Below are 14,016 nucleotides of genomic sequence, written 5' to 3' on the forward strand. Positions count from 1 at the left end.
ACGCGCCCGTGTCGGGAGAAGTTGATGTATTATCTGAAACCACAAAACCTGCATATACTCAGGTATGACAGGGTTCGAGATATTAGTCCACACCTGCTGCCAATCTACGTTTGGATACAGCTGAGGTACTCGTAAATTAGTGTTAGAGAAAGAGTGCGCGGTGAGTGTCCTATACAGCGAGCGCGCATTGTGTTGTTGAGGATGGAGAACCATCCCGGAATAATTCCAATATCGGATAAACGTTTTGATATAAGCCGGGCATTGATCAACGAATTGAATATAAGGAGGGTTTTGCGGTTGACTATAATCCTTCCAAAAACAACTTACCCAATGATTAGTGATAGAGCTGAGTGATGAGAGCGCCGCATAAGTGTCATCCATAAAGAACGTTTGGCATTTGACACGAATATTGACTAACCCCAACCAGCCAGCGGAACGGGGCAAATAAAGGACTTGACGGGGAATGCGAAAATAAAAACCTCGCCAAATATGCCAAAGGAATACGGATTCAAATCTTTTGGCATAAATTTTGGAAAGGAAAAACACGCGCTCTGTACCACAGTTTAGACAAAACAAAAATATTGATAAAATGAATACGGTGACGTAAATGGAGCCTACGGAAGCGCTGTGAATAGAACTTACGAATTTTGTTTAAAAGGGGAGTCCATACTTCATCATAGTTTGGAGTTGGGTTAGACATGAAGGGGATGTCTAGAATAGTGAGTGACATGCGGTGACATGCGGTAAGGCCGGAGAAACCAAAAAATCCTCTGGGAGCCGGAAACCATTAAAAGACAACACCTGTGTTTTGTTGTTGTTATACTGCAAACCCGATCATCGGGAAATACGGGTCAGTACAGGAAAAACGCCCTGTAGTGAGGTAGGATCAACTCCTGTTATGGTCAGATCGTCAGCATACCCAAAAATGTTTTGACTGTGGAACAGGGAGGGTCCATTCGAAGACAACAATGGCCAAACGATGGAGAAGCGGGCCTAAAACGAAAGCAGAAAACGGTGCTATGACAGCACCCCTGGCGCAGTCCGTTTCGTAAAGAGATGTTCGGGGATAGATGCCCATTTATTTGCAAGCGGAACTGAGCTTGAGCATATGGATTATGAATCACCTGGCGAAAAACAGTGGAAGAAACTCAAGATTCAAGCATCAGATGAAGAAACTGATGGTGTACTGAATCATAAGCTTTGGCTAAATCCACTGCAAGTGCGCCACCGGGAACGTTGCGAAGGTGATAATACGCCAATAGATCTCGCAGGGAGCGAAGCGTGTATTGGATGTTATGTGAGTCATGTAGCGCAGCTTGATACGGGCTAATGTATTTCCGAATAATATGACGGAGTCTGGCAGCAAGAACTTTTGTAAATAATTTAAGATCCACTGATAATAAGGACAGCGGTCTATAATCGGTCATGACTCGCGCAATGGAGGACTTTGGTAGGAGTACCGCAATAGCTGTGTTGTGAGAAAAGGAGTCCCCAGAGTTCCCTACGATTCTTCCTCATTGCCGTAATTTTCCTCATCTTCGACGTAGAAATCGCCCTTCTATTACCAATAACAATTACTATTAACAGCACCAATACACTATCCTGATCTCTAGTTAGACTAGTATTCCTAGTAATCCTCCTAATAGGCCTTTACCACGAATGAAATCAAGGATCCTTAACATGAGCTGACTAATGAACGGGATAATAGTTAACTATAATATTTGGTTTCCATCCAAAAGGTGTTGCTATCAACTTATCTCATAAGTAGGAAGCAAACGATTGCACTCAGTTTCGACCTGAGCTTTTGGCCCCTTGGCCCCTACTTGTTAGTTGAAGCCAAAAAGAGGCATTTCACTGTTAATGATACCATTGGGTTTATACTCTACCCCAACTAAGGAGATGTGAAATTAATCAAGAAGAAGCTGCTAACTTTTATCTTTAGCGGATTAGACCGTTAACATCTCTTAATATAAATGGCATAACCCCCTTAGTATAAATATTACATTACCTTTTCGAGGTAAAAAAGAGAGTACTCTCAGGGAGTATTATTTAGAGAATATAATTCTTCTTAGTATCTTCAATACTATGCTTTCGATATAAGCTACCTAAATATACAAATATAAAGAAACAAAGGAAAATTGTAAAAAATAAAAAAAAATAATAAATACATTTTAAATAAATTGTCTTGTGATTGTTGAATCAATATTGAACCGCCCTTAAAACTACTATATATGCCTTGGGCACCTAGACACTCTCTCCATCCTTGATCAATATTATTATAGTACACTCCTCCTACATATAAAGGGAATTTAATAATATAATTTGTTGATAGGTAAGGTAAAAATCATATACTTCCTATTATTGTAGAGTTAAAATAAAACTTCATACACATTAAAGACTGTCCAGTAGAATAACTTGATAGTAAGATACCAACTCACAAACCTACAACACTTACAAGTAATGCCCCTATTTTTAGATATAAAGGTAAAACAACACAATTAACAGTAGGAAAAATTAATCAACTCAATGTTGCACCCCCTAAAATTGCTATCACTACTAATCCTAATATTCCCTTACACATAATCCAACCTTCATTATCACTAATAGAATGAATATTAGTGCCCCCAAAGCCCTTGCCTGTCAAATAAAATCTTAAACGTACTGAATAACATACAGTTAGGCCAGTAGAAAAAAATAATAAGAAAAAGCTGACTACATTAATTAAAGACAAAGAAGAAATTTCCAAAATTAAATCCTTAGAATAAAAGCCAGCTAAAAATGGCATTCCACATAAAGCCAAGTTAGCTACATTTAAACAAGATAAAGTAAGGGGCATCTGACTTACAAGTGCTCCTATTCTACGAATATCTTGTGTATCCCCTACACCATGAATAATCGCTCCTGTACATAAAAAAAGTAATGCCTTAAATAAAGCATGTGTCAATAGATGAAAAAAAGCTAATACAGGAAATCCCATGGATAAAATTATTATTATAAGACCAAGCTGACTTAGAGTAGATAAAGCAATAATCTTCTTCAAATCATATTCATAATTGGCACCAATACCAGCTATAAATATTGTCAGTCCTGATAGTAAAAGTAATACATCGCCGGCATAAACACTTAATAAAACGTCTCTAAACCGAATCAACAAATAAACCCCAGCAGTCACAAGCGTAGAAGAATGTACTAATGCTGATACTGGTGTAGGAGCGGCTATTGCTGCTGGTAGCCACGCAGAAAAGGGAATTTGTGCACTCTTTGTTATTGCAGCCAAAATAATTAAGCTAGAGATAATTACTATTTCATTATTATTTAAAACTCTATGCAAATAAAAAACATAATTTCAACTTCCATAATTTAGTATCCAAGCAATAGCTAATAAAATTGCTACATCCCCAATACGATTAGAAAGCGCGGTTAACATGCCAGCATTATAAGATCGTACATTTTCATAATAAATAACTAAACAATATGAAACTAAGCCCAATCCATCCCACCCAAGGAGAATTCTAATTAAATTAGGGGAAATAATTAATAAAACTATTGAAAGAACAAATATTAATACAAGTATAATAAATCGATTAAGATATCGTTCAGATCCTATATACTGCCCACTGTAATAAATTACCATTCTAGAAATATAAAGTACAAATCTTATAAATATAAATGACATTCAGTCAAATAGAAGAGTCATAACGATTTTATTTCTATTAAAAGAAATAACTTCTCACTCAATAAATACACTATATCTATTAATTAAAAAAATCAAACCTATAAGAAGTAAAAAAACACTCATTCTACTTAAGAGAGTAAAACTAGTCACACAAATTGAGAAAGGTCAAACCATGACCTAAGGGTAATAAACCTTCTTTAGTTCCACAAACTAAAATTTTATTCTAAACTACTCAGGCACCTATAGTCATAGAAATCTCGGCCCTGCAAAAAAGATCAATAAATTTAAAGGTAATCAGTGTAACATCAATAATAAATATTCTCGTACACTTCCCCCTCAACAAGAATATAAATTAGAATAAGGCATTCCATGTTGAGTATATGAATATAAATACAGTCTATAAGCGGCTCTAAAAAAAGATAGTAAGGCCAATCCTAACATACTCAATCAAGATCAACCAACAATTCTATTTAATAGACTAATTTCTCCTAATAAATTTAATGTTGGCGGTGCCGCCATATTAGCAATTCTTAATAAAAATCATCAAAGCCCTAGACTCGGCATAAAAGATAATATTCCCCGATTAATTAACAGTCTTCGACTCCCTAAACGCTCATAAGAAATATTTGCAAGACAAAATAAGCCCGAAGAACATAGACCATGGGCAATTATTAATGTAAGAGCACCTCTAAATCCTCATAATCCCATTGTTAATAATCCTATTAATACTAACCCTATATGAGCAACAGAAGAATAAGCAATTAAAGACTTTACATCAACTTGTCGTAGGCACACTAATCTAACCGATCAAATACCTACAACTCTAATACCAAACCAAATTAAATTTATACTTACAGCTACATTTTCTATAAAATATAGAATACGCAATAATCCATACCCTCCTAATTTCAATAAAACCCCCGCCAAAATTATTGAGCCACTTACGGGCGCCTCAACATGTGCCTTAGGTAATCAAAGATGGACCAGAAATATAGGTATTTTAATTAAAAAAGCAACAACTAAAGCAAAATACCATATATAATATGTAATTCCCAAATCTATTACACTTCTCATATTAATTATTAATAAACTACCCTTAACATACTCTAAATAAAAAATACCAATCAAAAGTGGTAGTGAAGCAAATAAGGTATAAAACAACAAGTATATGCCTGCTTGCACTCGTTCAGGCTGATACCCTCAACCCAAAATTAAAAATAATGTAGGAATTAATGAGCCCTCAAAAAAAAAATAAAACATAAATAATCTAGAAGAAGAAAATCTCAAATAGAGTAACACAAGTAATAATAAAACTAAACTAATAAAACTCGTACTATAAAATGAACTTCTTAACACCCCCTCTCTAGCCATAATTATAAGAATAACAATTCAAATACTTAATAGAATCAATGAATATCTCAAGCTATCTCTTCATAGGTAATAGCCCACCTCCCAAGGAACTAAGCCCATACTATTTCTTATTATAAATAAAAAACAAATTCTAATAAGACAAAACTGAACAACTCACCATAATTTAAAATTAAAGCCCAAAGGTATTAAAAACAACATAAACATTAAATATTTTAGCATCGTAATACAACTAAAGAATTTAAATAATCACCTCCATGAGTTCGAACAATAGATACTAAAATTGATAAACCTAGACTGCCCTCACAAACACTAAAAGTTAAAAATAATAAACAAAAATAATTTTCAACATATAAGCTACCCAAAGAATAAGACAAAAGTAAAAAACTTATCAACACGATAAACTCAAGTCTTAATAAGACTATTAATAAATGCTTACGTTGAATAACAAAACAAGCTATTCCCAAAATAACAAGAAAACAAGAAAACAAAATAAATAATATTTTCATAAGCTTTTATAGTTTAACTAAAACGTTGGTCTTGTAAACCATTAATGAATAAAAATTCTAAAAGCATCAAGAGAAAGTATAAACTTATCTTTAGTCCCCAAAACTAATATTTTTATAAACTACCTCTTGAAATTAAAATAACCTGAATATTACTTATAATTTTAGTAATTTTAAGATTTATTCTAATTCAAATATCTCACCCCCTATCAATAGGACTAATACTCATTGTCAACACTATTACTACCTGCTTTACTATCTCAACTATAAGAGAATCTCCTTGATTTTCTTACATTCTCTTCTTAGTTTTTCTAGGGGGCATATTAGTTCTATTTATTTATGTTACAAGACTAGCATCAAATGAAATATTTACCTTAACGCCTAATCTTTTCCTACTAATTTTCCTAGTTCCATTGCTCCTAATTGCTATAATAATTATCGACCCCCTTCTACTACCAAATATAATTTCACTGCCAGATCCACATGACTATACAACTAATTACCAAGAAATTCCTGGCATAAAATTTTATATAACATCAATCCTAATAAATACTATTATATTAGCAACATACCTATTTATTACATTAATTGCAGTAGTAAAAATTACTTCATTATATCAAGGCCCCCTTCGGCCCTCTAAATCATATGTCAACACCAATTCGCTTACATCACCCCCTTTTTAAAATTGCTAACAACGCCTTAGTAGATCTTCCAGCTCCTATTAACATCTCATACTGATGAAATTTTGGCTCTCTTCTCGGCTTATGTTTAATTATTCAAATTGCCACGGGCCTATTCCTAGCAATACATTATGTATCAAGTATTGAATTAGCCTTCAATAGAGTAATTCACATCTGTCGAGATGTAAATTTTGGCTGGCTTTTACGCACTTTACATGCTAATGGAGCATCATTTTTCTTCATTTGCCTTTACTTACACGTCGGCCGAGGAATATATTATGGCTCTTATCTTTATCTTCATACTTGAAGAGTAGGAGTTGCTATTCTACTTTTAGTAATAGCAACTGCCTTTGTAGGCTACGTATTGCCTTGAGGTCAGATATCTTTCTGAGGTGCTACAGTCATTACAAATCTACTATCAGCTATCCCTTACCTAGGAACAATGCTAGTACAATGAATTTGGGGGGGCTTCGCCGTAGATAACGCTACTTTAAATCGATTCTTTGCTTTCCATTTTCTCTTACCCTTCATTGTAGCCGCTATATCAATAGTACATCTTCTATTCCTTCATCAAACAGGATCTAACAACCCCCTTGGCCTTAATAGAAATCAAGATAAAATTCCCTTTTACCCTTATTTTTCAACTAAGGACACTATTGGCTTTCTAACTATAATAACAGCTTTAATATTACTCACCCTCTGAAATCCCTATATACTTGGAGATCCTGAAAACTTCACTCCCGCCAATCCTCTAGTTACACCAGTACATATTCAACCAGAATGATACTTCTTATTTGCTTATGCTATTCTTCGCTCCATTCCTAATAAACTTGGAGGAGTTATTGCTTTAGTAATATCAATCCTCATTTTAATAATTATACCATTCTTCCATACTAGGAAAATACGAGGCTTACAATTCTACCCTATTAATCAAATCATATTCTGAATTATAGTTAGTACAGTAATCCTTTTAACTTGAATTGGGGCCCGCCCAGTAGAAGATCCTTATATCTTAACAGGCCAAATTCTCACAGTTATTTATTTCGCTTACTTCCTATTTGTGCCTTACCTCTCCTCTTTATGAGATTTCTTACTAAATAAGACTTAGTTCTTTGGCTGAGGATAAGCATATGTTTTGAAAACATACAACAGAGCAAAGCTCTAAGAACTTATTCTCAATTTAATACACTTAAATTAAAAGAGAAATAAAAAGAAGCTTTATCCCCCCTAAAAATAAAAGATAATTAAGAGATAAAGGCAAAAAACACTTTCAAGCAAGATATATTAATTTATCATACCGAAATCGAGGTAACGTTCCTCGTACTCAAATAAACCCGAAAGAAATAAATACTACCTTACAAAAAAACAAAATAGAAAAAATATCATGTCCTAAAAACAAGATACTAAATAAAGTTCTTATAAATAAAATACTAGCATATTCGGCCATAAAAATAAGAGCAAATCCTCCTGCTCTATATTCAATATTAAACCCAGAAACAAGTTCTGACTCGCCCTCCGCGAAATCAAAGGGAGTGCGGTTAGTTTCAGCTAAGCAAGAAGCAAATCAAACTAACGCCAAAGGAAATGTAATTCATAAAAATCATAATTCTTCTTGATAATATCCAAAACTTAGCAGTCTGTATCTTTCAGCCAAAAATACAAAAGATAACAAAATTAGTGCCAAGCTAACTTCATAAGAAATAGTTTGCGCTACTGCTCGAAGACCTCCCAACAAAGAGTATGAAGAATTAGAAGATCAACCAGCAATTATTACAGTATACACACCTATACTTGTACAACACAAAAAAAATAACAGACCTAAAGAAAAAGTCAACATAATACTTAAATAAGGAATTCTTAATCATACTAACAAAGACAAAAATAAACTAAAAACAGGGGCTAGATAATACGGATAGTAGTTAGATATAGTAGGAAAAACTTGCTCCTTAGTAAATAACTTAATTGCATCTGCAAAAGGTTGAGGTAATCCACAAATACCTACCTTATTGGGACCTCGCCGAATTTGAATATAACCTAAAACCTTTCGTTCTAATAAAGTCAAAAATGCAACCCCAATTAAAACACAAATAATTAAAACTAAGTAAGAAATCACACCTATAATATAATCATAATACATTATTACCTGGACTCAATTCATCCATTCTTAGATCCTAAATCTAATGCACTTATCTGCCAAAGTAATGGCTATTATTTTTATTCTCTAACAATAAATATTATTAGTACTTGGTCCTTTCGTACTAAAGTACTACTTTTTAAATAAAGGATAGAAACCGATCTGGCTCACGCCGATCTGAACTCAGATCATGTAAGATTTTAAAGGTCGAACAGACCTATGTGCTAAGCTTCTGCACCCAGACAAAATCTTAATCCAACATCGAGGTCGCAATCTCTCTTGTCGATATGAACTCTCAAAAAAAATTACGCTGTTATCCCTGAGGTAACTTAGTCTATTAATCATTAATAAAGGATCACAGAAATACTTAAAAGTAATTATATTAAGAAGAGTTTATTTTACCTTCTCGTCGCCCCAACGCAATAATCAAATAGCAAATTTATTTATTATCAACTACAAAAATTAATATCTAAATATAAAGATCTACAGGGTCTTATCGTCCTCCTAAATCATTTAAGCCTTTTCACTCAAAAGTAAAATTCAATATTACAAATAAAGACAGTCTTCCACTCGTCCAACCTTTCATACAAGCCCACAATTAAAGGACTAATGATTATGCTACCTTCGCACGGTCAAAATACCGCGGCCGTTTAAAACCTCACTGGGCAGGTCAGACCTTTTATTTTAACAAAAGGACATGTTTTTGTTAAACAGGCGGAGGAAATTTTTGCCGAGTTCCTTTAATTATTCTCACCAATATACTAATAACACCATTATAAATTGTCTTAATTAATTTAAAACAATAGTACAATAATAAATTAAATGCAATAAAATATAATAAATAACTCAAATAAGTTATAACAAAATTACAAATGATGGCTACCTCTAAGCCCACATCTTTCACTTAATATAAAACTACATTATAAATAAACAAAAGTAAAGAGCAAATCCCCCTTACTGTTACTCACAGTAAAACTATAATGAACCAACCTCACAACAAACCTAACTGTGGCTGAATTAAATTCAATTCTTGTACAACCAGATATAATAGAAACCGAAAGGCATCTCACCGCTAAAATAAAATTCATAAATAATATACCACCTATAATATCATAATACTTTAGCTCTTTCCATTTCGGGAAATAATTATATAATAATATTATTCAGTGTCCCCTGATACAAAAGGTACAACATTTCATGTCTTCTTCCTTCAAAAAAAATTTCATCTATTTAAACATTCCCTTACGGTACTAATTAACTATAATACTAACAAATTAACTCTATACCCTATACAATAACATCAATTAAAGTTGATTCACTTAATCTTAATAAAATATATATATATATATATATATATATATATATATATATATATATAATAAGTCTCTCCTTCAATCAAAATAATCTGAATTGCACAGAAACCTCCTCGATGTAAACGAATAGCTCAACTAACAAGCTCTATTTTGCTATTAATTCAATCTAGGTGCACCTTCCGGTACACCCACTATGTTACGACTTATCTCACCTAAACAAATGAGAGCGACGGGCGATGTGTACATATTTTAGAGCCACACTCATAATAGCAACATAACTAATATTACATTCAAATCCACCTTCATTTAAATAATTTCATAATAAAATCCGTATAAACATTCTATTGTAATCCATCTCCTCTTACTGATAAGCTGCACCTTGACCTGAAGTCTTCCTCAATAAAGGTAATGAAGGTCCTTAACCTCTCCCTAATACCTTCAACTACGGCGGTATACAAACTGCTGACAACAGTAAGTAAAATATATCGTGGATTGTCGATTACGGGACAGATTCCTCTGAACAGCCTAAAATACCGTCAAATCCTTTGAGTTTCAAGAACATAACTACTATTACCCAGGTATCACATTTTACATTAAAAATAATAGGGTATCTAATCCTAGTTTAAAAAATAATTTCATAGCTTCAAACATAGAACTCATTATTTTAAATAATAATTTCACCTAAAAATAAACAAAACGGGTCCTTCAATCTAAATTTATAACTATAGTTTAACCATCACCAATTCTTCCCTTCAACCCCCTCGTCTCACCGCGGCGGCTGGCACGAATTTCGCCGGGTCTCTTAAACCTTAACTGCTTCAAACATTAATTAATAAACAAAACCAAGTACTGCGACAAATAATACCTCATTATTTTACTTTAAGGTCAACAATGTTTCTTCTTACCCAAAAGGTTACATGTACAACTAGTTAAACAAGAGAAGAAAAGCCACGATAATACTTTACTGTTAATTCATAACGCTAAAATAAATAATTATTAATTATATATTTAACCTAATTAATAAAAATTAGTATTAAATAAACCCTATTTCCCCCCTTGTCTAGGATACAATTTTGTTTTTTTTCCCCCTCCAAACAAAATTGTATCCTATACAAGTATATTTATTTTCTCCTTACACATATGCTGTAAAAACTAGCACATACTGGATACGTTAAGCTTATTAATATACCTTTAGCCGGTATCTCAGGTTAATTAGGAAGATTTAATAGATTTTCAAGTTTTAATTATTATTAATATATAATCTTTCTAAATTTAATTATCATAACGCAATATTGATCTATTTAAATTTTCATATACCACTATAAATAATTATTAAATAATAAGATGCCTGATTAAAGGATTATCGTGATAGGATAAATCAAGTATTTCAACATACTCTTATTACACCTAAAAGAATTAAACTTTCACCTTTGACATCAAAAATCAACGTGCACCTTACACTAAGGTGTAGAAAGATAAGCTAAGATAAGCTAGTGGGCTCATACCCCGCATATGAAGATTACTCTTCTTTTTCTAATGCTCACTAATCCTAAGACTCTTTTATTCTCTAGAACACTTGTGTTAGGAACCCTTATTTCCCTAACCTCCTCATCATGATTTGGTACTTGAATTGGTCTTGAAATTAATCTCCTATCATTTATCCCCCTAATTTCAAAGACTAATAATCAACGTCACACCGAATCTGCTTTAAAATACTTTTTAGTACAAGCCATTGCAAGATCTTTACTTTTAATAGCAATTATTTTACTCCGCATGGGCCTGCAAGCTACATACTATTTAATCACTATTTCCTTACTTTTTAAAATAGGTGCAGCCCCTCTCCACTTCTGAATACCTGAAGTAATAGAAGCCATACTTTGAATAGACTGCATTATTTTAATAACATGACAAAAACTGGCTCCTCTTGGTCTACTTTCTTACAGCTTAAAACCTACAAATTTAATCTACCTAACCTTAGCCTTATCCTTAGTAGTGGGCTCAATTGGGGGCTTAAATCAAACATCACTACGTAAAATCATAGCATTCTCATCTATTAATCACACCGGTTGAATACTTATAGCCCTACTATTAAGTGATATAGCATGATCCCTCTACTTCCTATTTTATGCCTTACTCTCAGCAATAGCAGTCACTCTTTTCGCAATAAACAAAATATTTCATATTAGCCAAACCTTTTCTAATAAAATTGTTGTAACAACAAAATTAGCCATTTTTACTAGTCTTTTATCTTTAGGTGGCCTCCCACCATTCTTAGGATTCTTACCTAAGTGAATCATCATTATAAAAACTGCCGAACAAATATCATTTATTATCCCCACCCTAATAGTAATAACAGCACTAATTACCCTTTTCTATTATATGCGAATCGCCTATGCTGCTTTCATTATTAATCACCATAACCAAACATGAACATCTTTAGTGAAAAAAAATCAAGAAACATCAATTAGATCAATATTCATTATTACTTCATTAAGAGGCATAATCATTTTACCTCTAACTGTCAACATCCTTTAAACAAGACTTTAAGTTAAAAAAACTAATGGCCTTCAAAGCTATAAATAAAAGGCGATCTTTTAGGTCTTAGTATATTAACTACTACTCCGGAATTGCAGTCCGATATCATAAATATTGACTATAAAACCTAATAGGAGGTTTATTTAACCATAAATAAATTTACAATCTATCGCCTAGTGCTTCGGCCACCCTATTTAATTTCACTTGCAACGATGATTATTTTCTACAAACCATAAAGATATTGGTACAATATACTTAATTTTTGGGGCTTGGGCAGGAATAGTAGGAACATCACTAAGTCTTCTTATTCGAGCTGAACTTGGTCGGCCAGGTAGTCTAATTGGTGACGATCAAATTTATAATGTAATTGTTACTGCTCATGCTTTCATTATAATTTTCTTCATAGTTATGCCAATTATAATTGGGGGCTTCGGTAATTGATTAGTACCTTTAATACTAGGGGCGCCTGATATAGCATTCCCTCGTCTAAACAACATAAGATTCTGATTACTACCACCCTCACTAACCCTACTATTAACAGGAAGAATTGTAGAGAGTGGTGCGGGAACAGGGTGGACTGTATATCCCCCTCTTTCTAGAGCTATTGCTCACGCCGGAGCCTCTGTCGATCTTTCTATTTTTTCCCTCCACCTAGCCGGTGTATCCTCAATTCTTGGTGCAGTAAATTTTATTACAACTGTAATTAACATGCGAACTCCCGGAATAACCTTAGAACGAATACCATTATTTGTTTGATCTGTAGTAATTACTGCCGTATTGCTTCTTTTATCCCTTCCCGTGCTAGCAGGGGCCATTACAATGCTCTTAACTGATCGAAATCTTAATACCTCCTTCTTTGATCCTTCCGGAGGAGGAGATCCAATTTTATATCAACACCTATTCTGGTTCTTCGGCCATCCTGAAGTTTACATTTTAATTCTTCCAGGATTCGGTATAATTTCACATATTGTAACCCAAGAAAGTGGTAAAAAGGAAACTTTTGGTGTTCTAGGAATAATTTATGCAATACTAGCAATTGGATTCTTAGGATTTATTGTATGGGCTCACCATATGTTCACTGTTGGTATAGACGTTGACACTCGTGCTTACTTTACCGCAGCCACAATAATCATTGCCGTTCCTACAGGAATTAAGGTATTTAGATGAATTGCCACACTTCACGGAGCACAAATAACTTACTCACCTTCAATCTTATGAACTTTAGGCTTCATTTTCCTTTTTACCGTAGGTGGTCTCACAGGAGTCGTACTAGCAAACTCATCCTTAGATATTGTTCTCCACGACACCTACTATGTAGTAGCACATTTTCACTATGTACTATCCATAGGTGCCGTATTCGCTATCATAGCGGGACTTATTCATTGATTCCCTTTATTTAGAGGGACAACAATAAACCCTACATGACTAAAAATTCAATTCTTAGTAATATTTATAGGAGTAAATATCACATTCTTTCCTCAACATTTCTTAGGACTAAGAGGAATACCTCGTCGATATTCAGATTACCCAGACGCTTATACTACATGAAATATAGTATCAAGTATTGGCTCATTCCTCTCTTTCATCGCTGTCTTAGTGCTTGTAATTATTATATGAGAAGCCTTCGCAAGAGCTCGGCCAGTAATCTTTTCAGATCAACAAACAACATCTCTAGAGTGATTTCAAAACCTGCCCCCTGCAGAACATAGTTATGCAGAACTTCCCTTATTAACAAACTTCTAAGGTGGCAGATAAGTGCATTGGGCCTAAGCCCCAAATATAAGAATAAATGTCTTCCTTAGAA

General features: G+C 33.5%; 1 pseudogene; it reads right to left on the bottom strand.

The window, feature by feature from the left end:
- Window positions 1-1,501: 1,501 nt before the first annotated feature.
- Window positions 1,502-3,799, bottom strand: LOC145682824 (NADH-ubiquinone oxidoreductase chain 5 pseudogene; annotated as a pseudogene).
- Between the last annotated feature and the right edge of the window lie 10,217 nt (window positions 3,800-14,016).

Source organism: Thermobia domestica, chromosome 4 (assembly GCF_964235325.1).
Source record: "Thermobia domestica chromosome 4, izTheDome1.hap1.1, whole genome shotgun sequence".
NCBI lineage: Eukaryota > Metazoa > Arthropoda > Insecta > Zygentoma > Lepismatidae > Thermobia > Thermobia domestica.